Source organism: Coenobita brevimanus, chromosome 112 (assembly GCF_032717465.1).
Source record: "Coenobita brevimanus isolate Jiangsu-jjx chromosome 112, ASM3271746v2, whole genome shotgun sequence".
Taxonomy (NCBI): Eukaryota; Metazoa; Arthropoda; class Malacostraca; order Decapoda; family Coenobitidae; genus Coenobita; species Coenobita brevimanus.
The window spans coordinates 21964046-21981810 of NC_137065.1; positions in this window are offsets into that span (position 1 = coordinate 21964046).

The following is a 17765-nucleotide window of genomic DNA, read 5'->3' on the forward strand; positions in this document are numbered from 1 at the left end:
GGGATAAGTAAACAGCGCAGACATATTTAGTCAGAGAATGACAGGAAAGCCGAAGCCAGAGCGTAGAGAATTCAGAAGAATCGAGTTCAGGAACATGAGAGCAAGATAAGTCGTTGCATATATATATATATATATATATATATATATATATATATATACACACACACACAATAGCCACCTATGGCTTCGAAATGAGTATAGAGAAAGTAGGAGGATACAGAAAAGTGTTTGCTGTCAGTTGCCTCAGACAGCTGAGTTTCAGTTAGGAAAAGAAGGTGAGGTTCAGAGGAGGAGAGGTGGTGCTCAACAGAGCTAAAGTTAAAGGAAAGGTCACGAATGTTGCAGAAATGGAGAAGTGAGTCAGACAGTGGTTCCAGGCAGCTTGAGTCGTCACCGGGAGAGGGGCGGAAGGTGGGGGCATTTATGGTTCCCCCCCATGGGGACTTCGAGGCTATGTATTGTGAAGCCATTTTTTATTTTTGAATTTTGGAAAAGGAAGTGTAGCGTGTACTGTGCATGTAGTTTGGTGTTGATAGTTAGAGAAACTTGTATTGGAGAGCATACTGGCCTACTCTGTGCTACTGAGGCACTGAAAAAGTTCAGCAAAGAGGGATGGTCAGGAACTAGTCCCAAGACCTGATGAAACGGGGGCTCCAGCTCTCCCTGTCATCAGCTTTCCATCCACCTTGGGAGTACTGCCCTGCTCGACTGGTGCTACAGTCTACTCCTCATAATCACTGGCTACTGCATGAGCTTCTCCATGTAGGGAGATTGATTGATGAATGGTATGAGTCAGGACACTGAGTATGTCAATGGTGGATCTTTCGTGGCGAAAACCACATTGTCTATCACTAATTAAGTTGTTAGATTCAAGATGTTTAACTATGTGCTTATTAATTAAAATTTTAAATACTTTACCAAGAGAAGTTGTGACAGCTATTGGTCTGTAATCAGAGGGGTCAGAGGAACTTGCTTTCTTTGTAATTAGGTGGATATTGGCTTCTTTCCATTAATTACGGAATGAAGAATTACGTATGCATAGTCTGAATAATTTAGCTAGAACACAGGCAAGTTTTGGGGAACACTTTTTCCGAACAATTGGAGGAATTCCGTTTGGTCCTGGAGCTTTGTTGGTAAGTAAATTGTCTAGGATGGATTTTACGTATCTTGTCTGAATTTTAAGCTGAACAATTTCGGGAGAGTCAAGTTCTAGTACTGAGACGTTCTGGCTGACTTCCTCTATGGTAGAATTTCTGGCAAATGTACTTTCAAAGATATCAGCTTTCCCATGCTGGTCATTTATAATGTTACCATCTGAAGATTTTCGTGGGGGATTATTATTTTTTTTTTAATGTGAGGAAGAAGGAACCAAAGACAACGAGCCTGCAATACTATTCCTTCCAAGACAAAAACAAAATATAAGAGAGAGCCAAATTCAAGATCCGATCAATTCCAGATGCCTGGGCACACTGCGTTTGAAAAACTGGAGATCATAGGAAGTAGGAAACACAGACAGAGGGAGACAGTTCCAGAGTTGACCTGTTGCATAAATGAAGGACTGGGAGTAACGGTTAACTCTTGCATTAGAGAGTTGGACAGAAAAGGGATGAGAGTTTGCTGCTAGACGGGTGCTACCCGTCCGTCGTAGAGGTGGAGGAATGCATGCAGACAGTTCAGAGGAGCAGTGACCATTGAAGTAGCGATAGAATAGAGATATAGATGCAACAGTGCGGCAAAGAGACAAAGGTTGAAGGGAGTCAGTAAGAGGAGGAGAGTTAATGAGGCGAAAAGCCTTTGACTCCACGCTATTGGGAAGAGCTGTATGTGGGGAGCCTCCCCACACATGAGAGTTGTACTCTGCACAGGGGCGGAAAAAACCCCTGTATAGAGTCAACAATTGTGCAGGGGTAAAGAAGGAATGGAGTCGGCTTAGCACACCCAATCTCTTGGAGGCAGATTTCACAAGAGATGTAATATGATCTTTCCAAGACAAGTCCCGAGTAAATGAAACCCCAAGCATGTTCAAGGATGATGCAGGATTAAGCTGAATATTATCAAACATTAGTGGGTATACCTGTGGAAGATTTTGTCGGGATGATAGGTGCAAAAACTGAGTCTTTGATGCATTAAAAACAACAAGATTATTTTTACCCCAGTTAGAGATATGAGCCAAGTCAGACATTAGGTGTGCCATAGCCTCATCCCTTGTTTGTTGAAGTAACTGCTGAGATGGACGTTGCGGGAATCGAATGGAAAGGTGAAGGGTGGAGTCATCAGTGTATGAGTGGATAGGGTTAGATGTACAGCTTAGAAGGTCATTGATGAATAAAAGGAAGAGAGTTGGTGATAGGACAGAGCCCTGAGGAACACCACTGTTAATAGATCGAGGAGAAGAACGATGGCCGTCTACAACAGCGGCTATAGAACGACCAGAAAGGAGGCTGGAGATGAAGGCACAGATAGAAGGATAGAAACCGTAAGAGGGCAGTTTGGAAATTAAAGATTTATGCCAGACTCGATCGAAAGCCTTAGAGATGTCAAGTGCAATGGCAAAGCTTTCGCCAAAGTCCCGAAAGGAGGATGACCAGGAGTCAGAAAGGTAGGTGAGAAGATCGCCGGTGGAGAGTCCCTGACAGAACCCATACTGACGATCAGAAAGAAGGTTGCGATAGGAAAGATGCTTTAATATTTTTCTTTTAAGAACAGACTCGAAAACTTTTGAGATACAGGATGTTAAAGCAATTGGACGATAGTTAGAGGGTTGGGAATGGTCACCCTTCTTTGGGACTGGCTGAATGAGAGCAAACTTCCAGCAAGAAGGAAAGGTACAAGTTGACAGACAAAGGCGAAATAGTTTGCCTAGGCAGGGTGTAAGCACAGAAGCACAGTTCTTGAGAACAACAGGAGGGACTCCATCAGGCCCATATGCCTTATTAGTATTGAGGCCTGTGACAGCAGAAAATACATCAGCTAAAGAAATTTTAATGTCAGCCATGAGGAAGTCAGAGGGGAGAACAGCACCGGAATCGTCTAAGGTGGATTTGGAGGAGAAAGTCTGAGCGAAGAGATCTGCTTTATCAGTAGAAGAAATAGCTACAGAGCCATCAGAGTAGAAAAGAGGAGGGAAGGATGATGAGCTAAAGTTGTTAGAAAGGTTTTTGGCAAGGTGCCAGAAGGAGCGGGAAGAATTCGAGTTAGAGAGTTGAGAGGACTTAGTACGGATGAAATTATTTTTAGCAGAGTGAAGAACAGACTTAGCACGATTCCGGGCAGAAACGTATAAAGGATGTGATTCAGGGGTGGGTTGGCTCCGGTACCTTTTATAGGCCCTCTCCTTGTTGCAGACAGCATTAGAACAAGCGTGATTAAACCAAGGCTTTCGTGCGTTAGTCAAAGGATATGAGAAAGGAATGTATGCTTCCACGCCCGAAAGAATAACCTCTGTAATGCGCAAGGCACACCCAGATGGCTCCTGGCCATGGATGCAATAATCATTCCAGGGAAAATCAAAGAAGTACTGCCTGAGGGCCTCGCAGTCCGCAGCTCCAAAGTGCCACAGACGACGTTTCTTTGGAGGGTCCGCAGGCCGTACTGGAGCGATAGGACAGATTAAGGTGATAAGGTTGTGATCGGAGGAGCCCAACGGAGAGAAAAGATTAACAGTGTAAGCAAAAGGATTAGTTGTAAGGAAGAGGTCAAGTATGTTGGAACTCTCTCCTAGGCGATCAGGGATACGGGTAGGGTGCTGTACAAGCTGCTCTAGGTCATTAAGGATAGGAAAGGTGTAGGCTTGTTCACCAGGTGGATCAGTGAAAGGAGATGAGAGCCAAAGGTGATGGTGAACATTGAAATCTCCTAGAATGGAGATTTCAGAGAAAGGAGAAATGGATAGAATGTGTTCCATCGTAGAAGTAAGATAGTCAAAGAATTTTTGATAGTCAGTAGAATTAGGAGATAAGTAAACAGGACAGATATATTTAGTCAGAGAATGACAGGAAAACCGAAGCCAAAGTGTAGAGAATTCGGAAGAATCAAGTTCCGGAACACGAGAGCAAGATAAGTTGTTGCGTATATATACACAACAGCCACCTTTGACTTTGAAATGAGTATAGAGAAAGTAGGAGAATACAGAAAAGGGTTTGCTGTCAGTTGCCTCAGACAGCTGAGTCTCAGTTAGAAAAAGGTGAGGTTTAGAGAAGGAGAGATGGTGCTCAACAGAGCGAAAGTTAGAGGAAAGGCCATGAATGTTGCAGAAATGAAGAAGAAGAGAGTCAGACAGTGGTTCCAGGCATCTTGAGTCGTCACCGGGAGAGGGGCAGAAGGTGGGGGCATTTATGGTCCCCCCCCCCCTGGGGACTCCGAGGCTATGTTATTCGATGCCATTTTTCGTTTTAAATTTTGAAAAGGAAGTGTGGTGTGTACTATGCATGTACAGTGGATGATGTCTTGTTAAAGTTATTTATCATTGAAAGAATTGAGAGTAGACCAGAAAATTTTATTATCATTAGGGTTGTTTAGTAGTTTTGATGCTTGATTTTGAAGAAAGTTTGATTTAGCAAGATTTATTACAACTTTTGCATGGTTTCTAGCAATTTTAAAGTAAAAGAATGATTCATGTTTTTTTTTTTTTTTTTTTTTTTTTTTTAAGTAAGAGCTATATGCTGATGACTTTTGGGCTGTTGCTCTGGCACAGTTGCTATCAAACCGTTTTGGAGAGTTCCATCTTTTAGTGAACTGTTGACTTGGTGTGAATAAATCCATACCAGCTTGTATTAAGTTGCAAATGTGGGACTGGGTAGAATTGACATCACTAGAGAAGAAAGACTGCCATGGATTATCAGCAAGATAATTTCTAAATCCATCCCAGTTTGCCCTATCAAAGTGCCATCGGGTCACCCTGACAGGTTCAGAATGGGGAGGTTTGGGGAGGTGGTGGCTCAATCGGTGGCCTGTAGTCCTTACGGACCCAGGTTCGAATCCCGGCTGGGGCAGGGAACAGTTTAAGGATTTGAATTTCATTAAATCAGGCTTTACTGATCTACCAGAAGACCCGCCGACATGTCGTAAAAATACCCCCGCTAATACCAATACACCAGTCCTGTATGAGACAGCCCTAGCATGTATTCAATATGGACGGTGGGTGTTAGCGCCGAAGTCGTGACATGTAGAGGTGTATGGTATGTAGGAGGACTGCTGGGCCTTGATAGCAGGCTGTGAAGCCTATGCCCAGAGTCGGACACATAAAAAAAAAAAAAAAAACCTAATGTGGTTTTGATGAGATTGTGGTCAGAGGATCCAAGTGGTGACAGTACCTCTTTCCTGTATTGATCTGAATTATTTGTCAGGAACAGATCCAAGAGATGGGCATTATGGTCATGGTATTCTGAATGGTTGCTTTACCAGCTGAGTGAGATTAAACAATTCTGCAAACAGCTCGCACTCTAGACCAGCATCATCAGTCCTGGCAGAATGCAATAACCATTCAACATTATGTACGTTAAAATAACCCAAAATGGTAATTTCAGCGATGAGGGCAAGGTTAAGGCTACTCAACTGTGTGGACATGGAGCCATATACACTGGGTTCTGAAGAAGCACTGGGGGAATGATAGATTGTGTGTGTGTGTGTGTGTGTGTGTGTGTGTGTGTGTGTGTGTGTGTAGGAAAAAGTTTTATCATTTTATTTTCCATGTGGATCTTGTGTACCTTATGCTCTGTCTTACTACTTTACTAAAGTTTTATATTTTTTTGAATAAGCCGGATCTATATGAATATATAGAGCAAACGGTAAAAGAATGTTTAGTGAGGTATTATATTGGGATATTCGAAAGAAAGACCACGTAGGCTTGGGTGTAATGGCTTGGTGGAAAAAACATGATGCACAGCCGAGGTTCTCACTTAATTACAGATTCTTTGTAGCCCGATATATTAGAGAAAACAAAAAAAATCAAGCAGTGTCTAGTATATTTTACCTTCAACCTAACTCATGTCCAGGCAGTGGAGTTAGTGGGAAGGTTGTGTTCTACCTTGCACGGTGGTTACTGATAACAGCAACGATGGTCTGGTGAAAAAGACACACAAGCTGTGCTCCACAGAAATCTATCAGTACACTTAATTCTTTATGTATGAAACTGACAAGCTTTGGAATTATCTTTCCTAATCTGTTGTTGACACTGTTTACACTGACCAGTCATTACAATGCATATGTCCAGGATTTCTAAAATGAATGCATCTAGAATCTGACTCACTTGTTCAATTCCATCTGGAACTAAAAGCTTTGTAAGTTTCAAGCACTGGGACCTCCCTTTTCAGCATTACAAATTAATTAGCGGCCTAAAATTGTCATTTTCAATCTTCAATGGTGAGTTGTAGGGAAAGAATAACTTTAGAATATGATTGTGGTCACGAAGAAATGCTATGGAAAGGATGTAGACCCTTATCGTCCTTCTGTCATTGAACTATGGGAAATGATGTACAAAAGGACAACAATTTATGCCCAGTTGTGGTGAACGAAGCAGTACAGAGTTAACGGAAGCTGGGGTGTACGGTATTCCCTATACACACTGGGAACAGGTTTATGCTAGTGATTTTTTTAAAATGGTCACTGAACACAAGTACTGCATTAGATGGTCAACTGAAACAGTGCTATTGTGAAACAGGGACTGGGTGCTAATTATCGATCCACTGATATAACTTTAAGTTAATCAAGAAAGAGAGTAATGTAAATAAGCGTAGGAGTTTAGAGTCTATTGTAATTGCAATCAGTAACAGCATTAAACAGATAAGCTGATTAAAGAAAATGCTGTCCATTATCTTAAGATTACCTGTCAACTAGCGGAGAACCTCGATAGATTTTTATGTGATTTTAACATAATTGTTACACCAGTGGCCTGGATATGGCCATTGTGTCCATCTAAACTTTAAAAGCAATTTGTGTGTGTGAGTGTGTGCGTGTGTGTGTGCGTGTGTGTGTGTGTGTGTAAGATAGCAAGCAATCCTGCTGGTGGCCCAAGCTTGATGACCGGGTGGGTAATATGATGGGTGAACAGGCAGGGTGGGATTGGGGACGGGTACTGTATGGTATGTGGACAAGATGGATGGCCGGTTGGATGGACAGGCAGGGTGGGTGGAATGGAAAGAGTGGGCAGAATGGGTTGGATGAGTGGGTGGTGTGAGTGGGTAGGTGGGCAGCGAGATGGGGTGGAGTGGGTATGTGGGGGGATGAGGTGGGTAGGGCGGGCGAGGTTAATGAGCAGGCTTTGTGGATGGGTGGGTGGGTGGGGTGGGATGGTGGGGGAGCTTTGTGGGAGGGTAATGATGATAATAATAATAACTAGAAAGCACTCTGAGAGCGCATATTTCCGCCAGTACCATTGGCATTAAAAATGATCCGCTTCTGGATCCACAGAATAGAGAGAGGATCCAGATCCAGATCTGCCTCCAAATTTAATTAATTCAGTTCTTTCTTAGTGCATTGCCCACCATTCCACAAAATTTTGAGAACTTATGGAGATACTGTGCGGGATACTCCTGATCCAGACCCGGATCCGCCCCCAAATTAATTCATTTCTTCCTTGGCCCACGGCCCACCCTTCCACATAATTTCGTCAAAATCCATTCATAATTTTTTGAATAATCTTGCTAACAGACAGACAAACAAACAGAGCAATGCAGGGTAAACCATAATCTCCTTTGCGGAGGTAATAATGGTAATAATAATAATAATAATAATAATAATAATAATAATAATAATTAGAGGGGCACTCACAGAGCGCATACCTCCGCCAATACCGGACCAGGACACGGATCAGTCCCCAGATTTAATCAGTTCTTTCTTGCCCATTGCCCACCCGTCCACAAAATTTCATTCAAATTCATTGAGAACTTTTGGAGATACTGTTCGGTAGGCTTCGTCCCAAATTTAGTTAATTCTTTTTTGGTTCATGACCCACCTTTCCACAAACTTTCACTGAAATTTTTTGAGACGTTTTGGAGATATTGTGCTGGATACTTCGGATCCGGATCTGCCCCATTTAATTTCTTCCTTGGCCCAGGGACCATCCTTCCACAAAATTTCATCAAAATCTGTTCATAAATTTTTGAGTAATCCATGATCCGGATCCGTGAATACAGATCCGGATTCGGACCTGGATCAGCCCCCAAAGTTAATCAGTTCTTTTTGGTCCATTGCGCACCATTCCATATACCTTAATTTAATTGAAATTCATTGAGAACCTTTGGAGATATTGTGCGGGATACTCCGGATCCGCATCCAGTCCAAAATTTAATCATTTGTTCATTGGCTCATGGCCCACCCTTCCATAAAATTTCATCAATATCCGTTTATAACTTTTTGAGTAATCCAGCTAACAGACAGGCAGACAGACAAACAAACAAACAAACCAATGCTGGGTAAAAAATATACCTCCTGGCGGAAGTAATTAATCTGGTCTTTTGGTTCTCAAAAGCAAGTCTCGGCGGATATGACAAGTGACAGACTTGCTACGCTGGGTGAGTGAGAAGACATGTGTGTTGGTGGATGAGTGGGTGACTGAATAAGAGAAAACAGGTTCACTGGCATATAGTTCCATGGGATTAATAGGTTCATGACTGGAATAGGTATGTGTGGGAGTATACTCGTAGGTACATGGAAGGCGGGAAATGGCCTCAAGTAGAAACATAGGTCCAATGGGCATAAAAGGCTCCGTGAAGAAAATATGCGAATGGAAAAAAAATACATTCATGTGGGAAAGCAGTCTTCCATGGGGAGAAAACAGGTCCATGGGAGGGATAATAGGTCAATGGAGGAAAATTGGTTGAAGGGGAGAATGGGTCAGTGGGGAGAAAATTGGTTCAAGCTGGAACCAGAGGGGCACTCAGCGGAGCACATCTCTCCGACAAGGAAAGCACAATTTCTAAACCACTCTTCAATGATTAGGGTTGTGCAAAACGTATTTTCGGGATCCCGAATCTGTGATACGATCGGGATCGGTCCCAAGAGTTATTCGGTTGTTCCCTGGGAGATGGGCGATCTACTCACCAAATTTGGTCCAAACCTCTCTTGGTTTTTGAGTAATCCTGCTAGCAGACACTGAAACAAACAGGGGTAAGAACATAATCTTCTTGTCGGAGAGAAATAAGACCCATGGTGGAAAATGGGTCCATAGAGTGAATCTAGATGTGTGACGAAAAATACGTGGGCGGGGAGATGACCTCAAGGGAGTGTAGCCGGAGATAGGCTTCTATGCTTGCTGGGAAGCCGTAAAAGGCATTCGAAAGGTGGGCAAATCTAGGTCTTGTTGTTTATATGAGTTTTCCTTTACATCTGGGACCGTATGGACGAAGAAACTCGAGATTAAATACTTTTCTTAACTCATGTCTTGTGCAGGAAGCACAAGAGACATGGGGTTATTCTACTTTCTCCTGTCTTTGTCCTCTCGAATCACTAAAATAACATAGCTTTCCCTCTCGTAACTAGGACGAACAAGAGGTATGGAAAGATTCTTCACTCCTACGAAAACAAATAACAGATACAGCAGTGAAATGATCGTGAGATTTGTTTTTGCGAATCCAGACCCCCAGAAAATTTGACCATTTACCTTGATATTTAACTACAGCCCAATTAATCTCCAGGTCATTTTTTTAATTACTAGCAACCTTCAGGAAGATATTAATTCCTGGTGAAAATCAGCATATAACCGGATTTTTTTTTTTTTTTTTTTTTTTTTTTTTTAGGTTCATTAGGGAAGGGGGAAGGGAATGGAATGAGGAAAGAAGGTGGAGAAGGTTTGGGAGTAGATAGGGCGAGAGAGAGAGAGAGAGAGAGAGAGAGAGAGAGAGAGAGAGAGAGAGAGAGAGAGAGAGAGATTGGGGATGAGATGAGAAGGAATAAGGGAGACGGAAGTAGGGAAGAGGGGAATGGGTAATGGAGAAGAAAAGGGTGAAGGACTAAACGTGAGAGGAGAGGAGAAGAGAGGAAGTTTGGGACGAGAGGCGGGGAGAAGTAAGGAGAAGAGAGGGAGTTATGGAAGAGAGGGGAGGAAGAGGGAGAGAATTAGAGAGGAGGAAAGGCGAGAAGAGAGGAAGTTAAGGAGGAGAGGGATGGAGGAAGGGGATAAGGGAGAAGAGGTGAGGAAAGGGAGAGGGAAGAGGGGGAGGGGGAAGTTGTCGATGAGAGACAAAGTGACAAATTCATTTCCTGACTGAGAATAGCATCATATGTGCACACAGTATTATGCTATATCCTGTTCAGTAGTTAACACTTTCAGTACGATGCTGTATTTCTCATTTTTATCAAACTACGACCAGACGATTTTTATCATACTACAAGGGACCTGTAGCTGAGGGAAGGTTAATAAATGCTATGCCGGTATTTAACCACTCCAATTATAAGCGTCTACCTGAGGGTAATAAAAAATATTGCCTGGCAGCAGCAACATTATACGCCACGAATGAACTAAAATATAAAAATTATATGAATTCCTGGATATATTGTGTGACTGGTAAATACATGAGTAACCAACGAATATATATATATATATATATATATATATATATATATATATATATATATATATATATATATATAGATAGATAGATAGATAGATAGATAGATAGATAGATAGATAAACAGCCACATTATTTGTTTTTTTGTTTACCCTTCAATCAAGCCCAAACCAAGGGCCAGAGATCTCCAGATTCACTTATATGCAGGTTTAGAGTGACCAAAGGATGGTTTTAAGGGGGTCAAAATTCTGATCCGGGTCATTTGAGGTCACTGGTAGAGTGTTTGCCTTTTTGGCCGGGGCAACGACGGGTTCCCCTGCAGCCAAATATTTGGCATGGAGACTCACGCAACCTCCAGTTCACACACAGGCTATGTGAGGTTGACCTCCAAGGTCATTTGAGGCCACAGGTTAGAGGTCATTTGAGGTCACCGGTAAACATGCTCGAATGACTGGACTCAGCAGCTCATTTTTTGCATGGAGACCCACATGGCCTACAGTTCGGACATAGGCTATGTGAGGTTGACCTCCGAGGTCATTTGAGGTCGCCAGTAACGGTAAACAAGTGCCCACAAATACTGTGCGTTAGTCTGTGAAAGTTGAAATAGAAAGTTTCTGGACTTCTTATAATCCCTCATAAAAGCATAAGAGGTACATGGTCTTTCTGGAGTAGAAAGAAAGACTGAACTAGAACAAATAAGATAAGAGTGTTTGCCTTTTTGGCCATGGCAACAACAGGTTTTAGTATATTACAATAGGTACATGAAGGTCGACTGAGGTGTAATGCAAATCGGTTCGGTGTTAAGGCATCACTCACTACCTGAGCTCTACCGCAGCAACATACAGTGATGAAATCATTGTCACATTGAGAAGGCAAGCAAGAGAGGCATGGTTATTGGAATGGCGATAAGTGGTTTACGTCCTACTCAAATATCAAGAGAGCTTGGAATAGCTCGTGCCACTGTTTATCACTGGTCATACAAAAGGAAAGCAAACAGCAACAGACCTAATGGTCCTTTCGAGGCTGCGTGTTACAGAGTAGACTATGACTACAAGATCTAATTCTACATACTGAAGGATAAGGATAGTAAAGAAAGAAGGCTTCCCCTGCCTCCAAACCCTCCAGTTAGAACTGGCAGGAAAAAGTGAGAAGACCACCATGCAGCATGGAAAAACTGACAGGGAAATTTCATAGGAAAGACTGAAAAGGAAATGTTACATTCTACAGTACTTACTCTATAAGCTACCTGTAAGAGAACATAATAAAGTAAATAAATAAAAAAAATAAGGCATGACATTATGTATGGGTATGGTGAGCTAACGAGGAGTCTGAAAACATAGTGTAGAAATTGCACAGTTCACAGTGTGGATGTTCAGAGGTGGTCTGACAGCCTTACCTGGTGCTAGAAAGTAGGCAGCAGTCAGTCAGGCCCCAGCTCCGTTCACTCCACTGTGACAAGGAACTTTCCCATGATGGACAAGTACACTATTTACCTCCTGAAGCAGTGACCTCTGGCAAATTTAAAAAAATCCCGATGGTGGCCACTTAACTAACAGGGACCCTCAGTGATCCACAGCCCATTACAGGTCGAAAGTAAGATTGGTGATCATTAATTATTCAGGGCTATCTGTGCAGATCCTAGTGTGTGCTTATACTACTTTATTTGCTTTTAATAAACTGGTAAATATATAATGACATGACGTGACGCTATGCATGGGTAAGTTAAGTTTATGGAGTGTCCTGTAGACAGGAGGGGACAGTATCTGAGGGTAATCTGTTCCAAATATTTATGACCCTGTTGAAGATGAAGTATTTTGCTTTATGGGACTGGAAATGCTTTCCCATAATTTTGCAGCCATCACTCCTGGTTTGACTCAACCTGTGTACTTCAAAATAGTTATTCATGTCTAAGCTGTCATATCCATTCATGATTTTGAAAACTTCAATAAGGTCACCTCTTAACCTGCATTTTGTTAGACTGAATAATTTAAGTTCTTCAAGGCGTTCCTCGTATGGTTTACTTTTCAGTCGTGTTATCATTTTTGTGATTCTTTGCTGTATTTTCTTTAATTTTTGTATGTCCTTTTCTGTAGTATGGAGACCAGCACTGCACACAATACTCGAGATGGGGGCACACTAGCAAGCTGTACAAGGCAAGTATGACTTTTTCTGATTTAAACTCGAAAGTTCTTCCAATAAAACCCAACTTGTTTGCAATTTTAACCGCCTCGGTGCAGTACTTACTCGGTTTTAGGTCATTTGATATTATCACACCAAGATTCTTTTCATTGTCTGGACTTAATAACTGGATTTTGTTCATTTTCTAATTTGCATGGACGTTGTTATCTCCAGTATGCAGTATTTTGCATTTTTCAATGTTGAATTTCATTTGTCATTTTTCTGCCCAGCTTGCCAATGTATTAAAGTAATTTTGTAATTGCTGCCACTGTAATGCTGTACTTACTTTATTGGTAATTTTAGTATCGTCAGCAAATTTGGATATTTTACAATTTAAATCATCTATATCGTTCAAGTACTGAGCCCTGGGGAACGCCACTAATCACATTACACCATTTGGTATCCTTTCAATTTATAACAACTCAGTTTTCGGTGTGAAAGCCAGTCTTGTAACCATTTCTGCATATTTTCTGTTATTCCATGGGCTTCTATTTTGCTTAGGAGTTGCTTGTGAGGGACAGTGTCAAATGCTTTTTGAAAGTCGAAGTTAATTATATCTACTGCTCATGAGTTATCATATGATTTGTAAACATCATGGATGAAGTCCAGTAAGTTAGTTAAGCATGAACGTCAATGTCTGAATCCATGCTGCGAGTCTTTGATAACACACTTTTTTTTTTTTTTTTTTTTTTTTATAATTAACTGTTTTATGTCTTATGATCTCTGTATGTGGCATGTGTTAGCAGTGTATTGCTGTATGGTAGTGAGACCTGGGCAGTAAAGGAAGAGGTTATTCGCAGGCTCAAACGTACAGAAATGGCAATGATTAGATGGATGTGCGATGCGTCCTCAAGGGCAAGACCTAGGGAAGCTAGGTTAACGATGGAAGAGTTGAGAGGTAAGATGGGACTGGAGTGTATTGGTGTTGTGATGAAGAGAGGTAGACTGAGATGGTTTGGGCACGTGAAGAGGATGGGGAAAGATAATTGGGTGCACAAAAGTGCTAAGTGTTAATGTTGGGGGTAGGGTAGTGAGAGGTAGACCGAAAAAGACCTGGGACAAGGTCATTGAGTTTGACCTCAGGGTCAAGGGACTAAATAGGAGACCGAGCGGCATGGAGAGCCGTCATTAGGTGACCACGGCTGAGGCATGCAAGCATGTTGGAGCCTTCAAAACGAAAACGAATGAAAACGATTGTTTCCATTAAACTGCACACTACTGATGTTAAGATGATTGGCCTGTAATTTCCTGGGAGCAACATATTTCATTTTTTGAAAATTGGTGTGGCATTTGATAGTTTCCATTTGCATGGGACTTCCCCAGTATTGAACGATTACTGATTAAGAAAGAGAGTGGCAGCAATAACTTACTTTTTGCTTCTCTGAGAATTCCCGGTGATATTTTATCAGGGCCAGGGGTTTTGTTTATGTTTATACTACTGTATTTATGGCTGAATGGGTATCGCTACTGTGGATAGTATAGATACAGAGGATGGGGCTGTTTGTTAGGTTTATAGGTGACAGTAGTCTTCTTGTGGCGTTTTCTACTGTAAAAACAGATGCAAATTTTTTTGAATGTTTGCCATTTCAACCTCATCTTCTGTGTGTTTGTCGTTGTTCATTTCTAGAGGGCCTATTGACGTAGTCATAACCTTTTTCTTTCTAATATGACTAAAATTCTTTAGGATTTGATTTGGACATACAGGTTTACCTAGGTTTAATTATCTAATTAGTTAGGTAAAACCCCATCGTTAGGTTGGGTATTGTATATTGGGTACTTTTAACATGTATTTCGACATGGACCGTTTACCAGCCTTTGGTTTCCCTCCAAAACAAGTCAAAAACCCACCCAGATGAGCCCAAAAACAGGTTTAAAGGCAATCTAAATGGCCTAACAGCTGTCAAGGAAGCTAACCTAAGTCTAACACCTGTAAATAACTCACTAAAAGCAACAAAGAGAGCCTGAAAATCATAAGGAATAGGTTAGAAAATAGCAAACACCTCTCATCACTTACTTCTTGTAAGTCCATGTCCAGTCCTGGTCATCATCCTTGCTATACCCCCTGAGGTTAAGGGACATGTGGTGCTCCCTAACACTCAATCATCCTCTTCAAAGCCCTCGAACCCCATCTCCAGGGGAGGGTCAGAGGGGGTTGGTGATGGAGTGCGATGCGATGACTCAGGCAGAGGCGATGGAGTGCGATGCGATGACTCAGGTGGAAGTGATGGGGTGTGATGCGATGGCTCAGGTGATGGTGATGAGATGCTATGCGATGGCTCTGGGGGTGGCAATGGAGTGCGATGTGATGACAGAAGAGGTGGTGAGGGAGACAGCTGTGATGACTGGTGAGGAGGTGAGGTAGACTGCTGCGATGATTGATGAGGTAGCGATGGAGTCAATTGTGATGGCTCACGTCGTGGCGAGGGAGAAGTGACAGTGGCCGAGGTGGTGTGGGAGATGGAGGCCGGAACGAGGAAGGCAGCGATGGAGTGGCAGAGTGCCTTAGTGGAGACAGGTGACACGGGAGACGGGGATCAGCTGGGGGTTAGGTCCAGCACAACGGGGCGAGCATGTCCTCGGTGGGAGGTGTCCCTTGGTGTTTCTTTGCTGGTTGAAGGCTGGGGAGATGCTCTGCTCGTCAAGGGCTGGTGAGATTCTATTTGATTCGCCAGTGTGGTGGGGGTCTGCTTGAAGAAGGCTGTGATTGTAGTCCGCCTGGCCGCCCTCTTTTCTTCCAGAATCGTCCTGTAGAGTTTCATCCCCTCCTTGAGCCGATTAGCTGTTTATCTGCCTCGTCCTGGGAGGGGGTCGTGTGTCTGCATAACGTCAGTTATCTCGTCCAGCTTCATTAGCATCTTCTTTAGGATTTTTTATTCAAAGCTCAGACCTCAGGCACGACCTCCTCCTCCTCTGCCTCCTGGTGCAATGGCTGGATCTCCTTGCTGAGGAGCTCCTCGTTGCTGAGCTCCCTGTGGCTCTCGAGAACCTCCTCCACATCATCCTCGTCGACCTCTCTGAAGCCCCCCTCGTGCGACAATTCAACTATGTCCTGCGCACATGCTGGACAGGTGGAGCTTGCACGCCCTCGGGGAAGCCGGTGAAGGAGTGCACGCACTCTGACACAGTTTCCGCCACACACCGTTCATGGTTGCCTACCTAACCTCATTCCACGCTGCAGTGATATTCTCTAGGGTGTGGCGTATGTTATAGCCCTTCCAAAACTGCTGCACAGTTGTCCTGCAGCAGAGGTAATAAGCCTTAAAGGCAGCAATCACCCCTTGGTCCATCAGCTGCAACAAAGACGTGGTGTTGGGAGGCAGGAACACCACCTCAATATTGCTGGCCCATTCCTTCATCGTGAGAGGGTGGCTAGGCATGCTATCCATCACCACGCGACGTCTGTTCGCCAAATTTTCATGCGAGGCATACCTTTTCAGCACATGAGAGAGGTACAATTGGAAATATGACAAACCAGAACCCTGGGGTTCTCGGAGTGGTAGACAAGAGGCGGCTTCAACTTGAGGTCATCCTCGGCATTGCCCCCCAGCAGAAGTGTCAGCCAGTCCTTTGAGGGCTTGAATCCTGATGTAGACCTTTTCTTCATTGCAAGATATGTCTTGGAGGACATTCTCTTCCAAAAGAGCCCAGTCTCATCAAAATGCAAGACCTGTTTTGCACTGTAGCCACCTTCCTCAATGATGCATTTCAGTTCATCAGGAAATGCTGCTGCCATCATTGTATCTGCACCCACCGCCTCACCGTACATTTTCACATGGTGGAGTCTTGCTCACCTCTTGAACCAGTCAAACCACCCATGGCTCGCCTTAAAGGTCTCGCTTTCATCCAGATCACGCCTGACCTTTGTTTCGTCTCATAGCGAGAGAGCCTTAGTGCATATAATTGCATGGTTCATGGGTGCCTTGTGCCGGTTCTGATACTCCACCCACGTGTGCAGCATCTGCTCCAGCTCCTCCATCGCAAGCTCTCACTGGCGGGTGATTTGGAAGGTGGATAAGGTTGCAACCTCCCCAGCAGCAGCCTTAATGGCCTCCTTCTTCTTGATGTTAATGGAGACAGTCGACTGGGCCAGGCGGAGAGCTGATGTGACAGCACACACACCTTCATCTCTGTCGTGGCACTTAAGAATTTCCAATTTCAACTCTATTGAAACGGTCTTACGCACACGCTTCACAGGAACATCACCAGCACCATCACTAGCAGGCCACTTACCATCATGACTAGGGCCTCTACTTGCGCCACCACTAGCCCCACCATGTGCAGCACCCTTACCAGACATTCTGACACTTTTTTGGGCCAAGAATCACACAATATCACACTCCACACACAATTTGTATTACTGCTCTATTCATGGCACTGCTTCAACACAGTTACGATGCACTACGATAGCAGCTTGCGTAATGTTGGAGGTGCAACACGATGCGTGGTGGGCGAATGTAAGCGAGATCCTCACTCTGAGATGGCTGGTGTGAGAAGAGTGATATGGGTGAGTGCGGGATAGGCGATGGCTGTGGGGCCTGAGCGAGCATTTTTGCACATCATGGGACACGAGTGGGCTCAGCTGGCCACAGGAAAGGGCACAATTCAAAATTTCGGCCCATCATCTGTGGACACAACATCTGAGGGCCCATCGTTATACCGGGGTTCTGCCATCGGGTATTGGGGCATGGTGGTATTTGTATCCCCATTGCTATGCTGGGGTATTGCATCTAGGGGTATTGTATATTGGGGTATTACTGTATTAGCAATGTGGATCTCCAGCGCTATCTTGCTTTGTTTGATGAGTCTCCTTGATACGTGGTGTAGATTATCATACACAAATTTATCATCATTATTATATGTAGTTTTATATTTATGATAAGCATCCTTTTTGGCTATTAGACTACTTCTAATTTCACTGGATCACCACATTGGTTACAATTGCCAGATGGACTCCTATTATATAGTGGTGTCATAAAGACTTTGTAGTTACTTGTAGAGAAGTATATTTTAGACTTGTGGTCGAGCGGCTTTTATATCTTGTAGTAGCTTCCCCACCAGATGTCATGTAGTGACGGGAGAGGT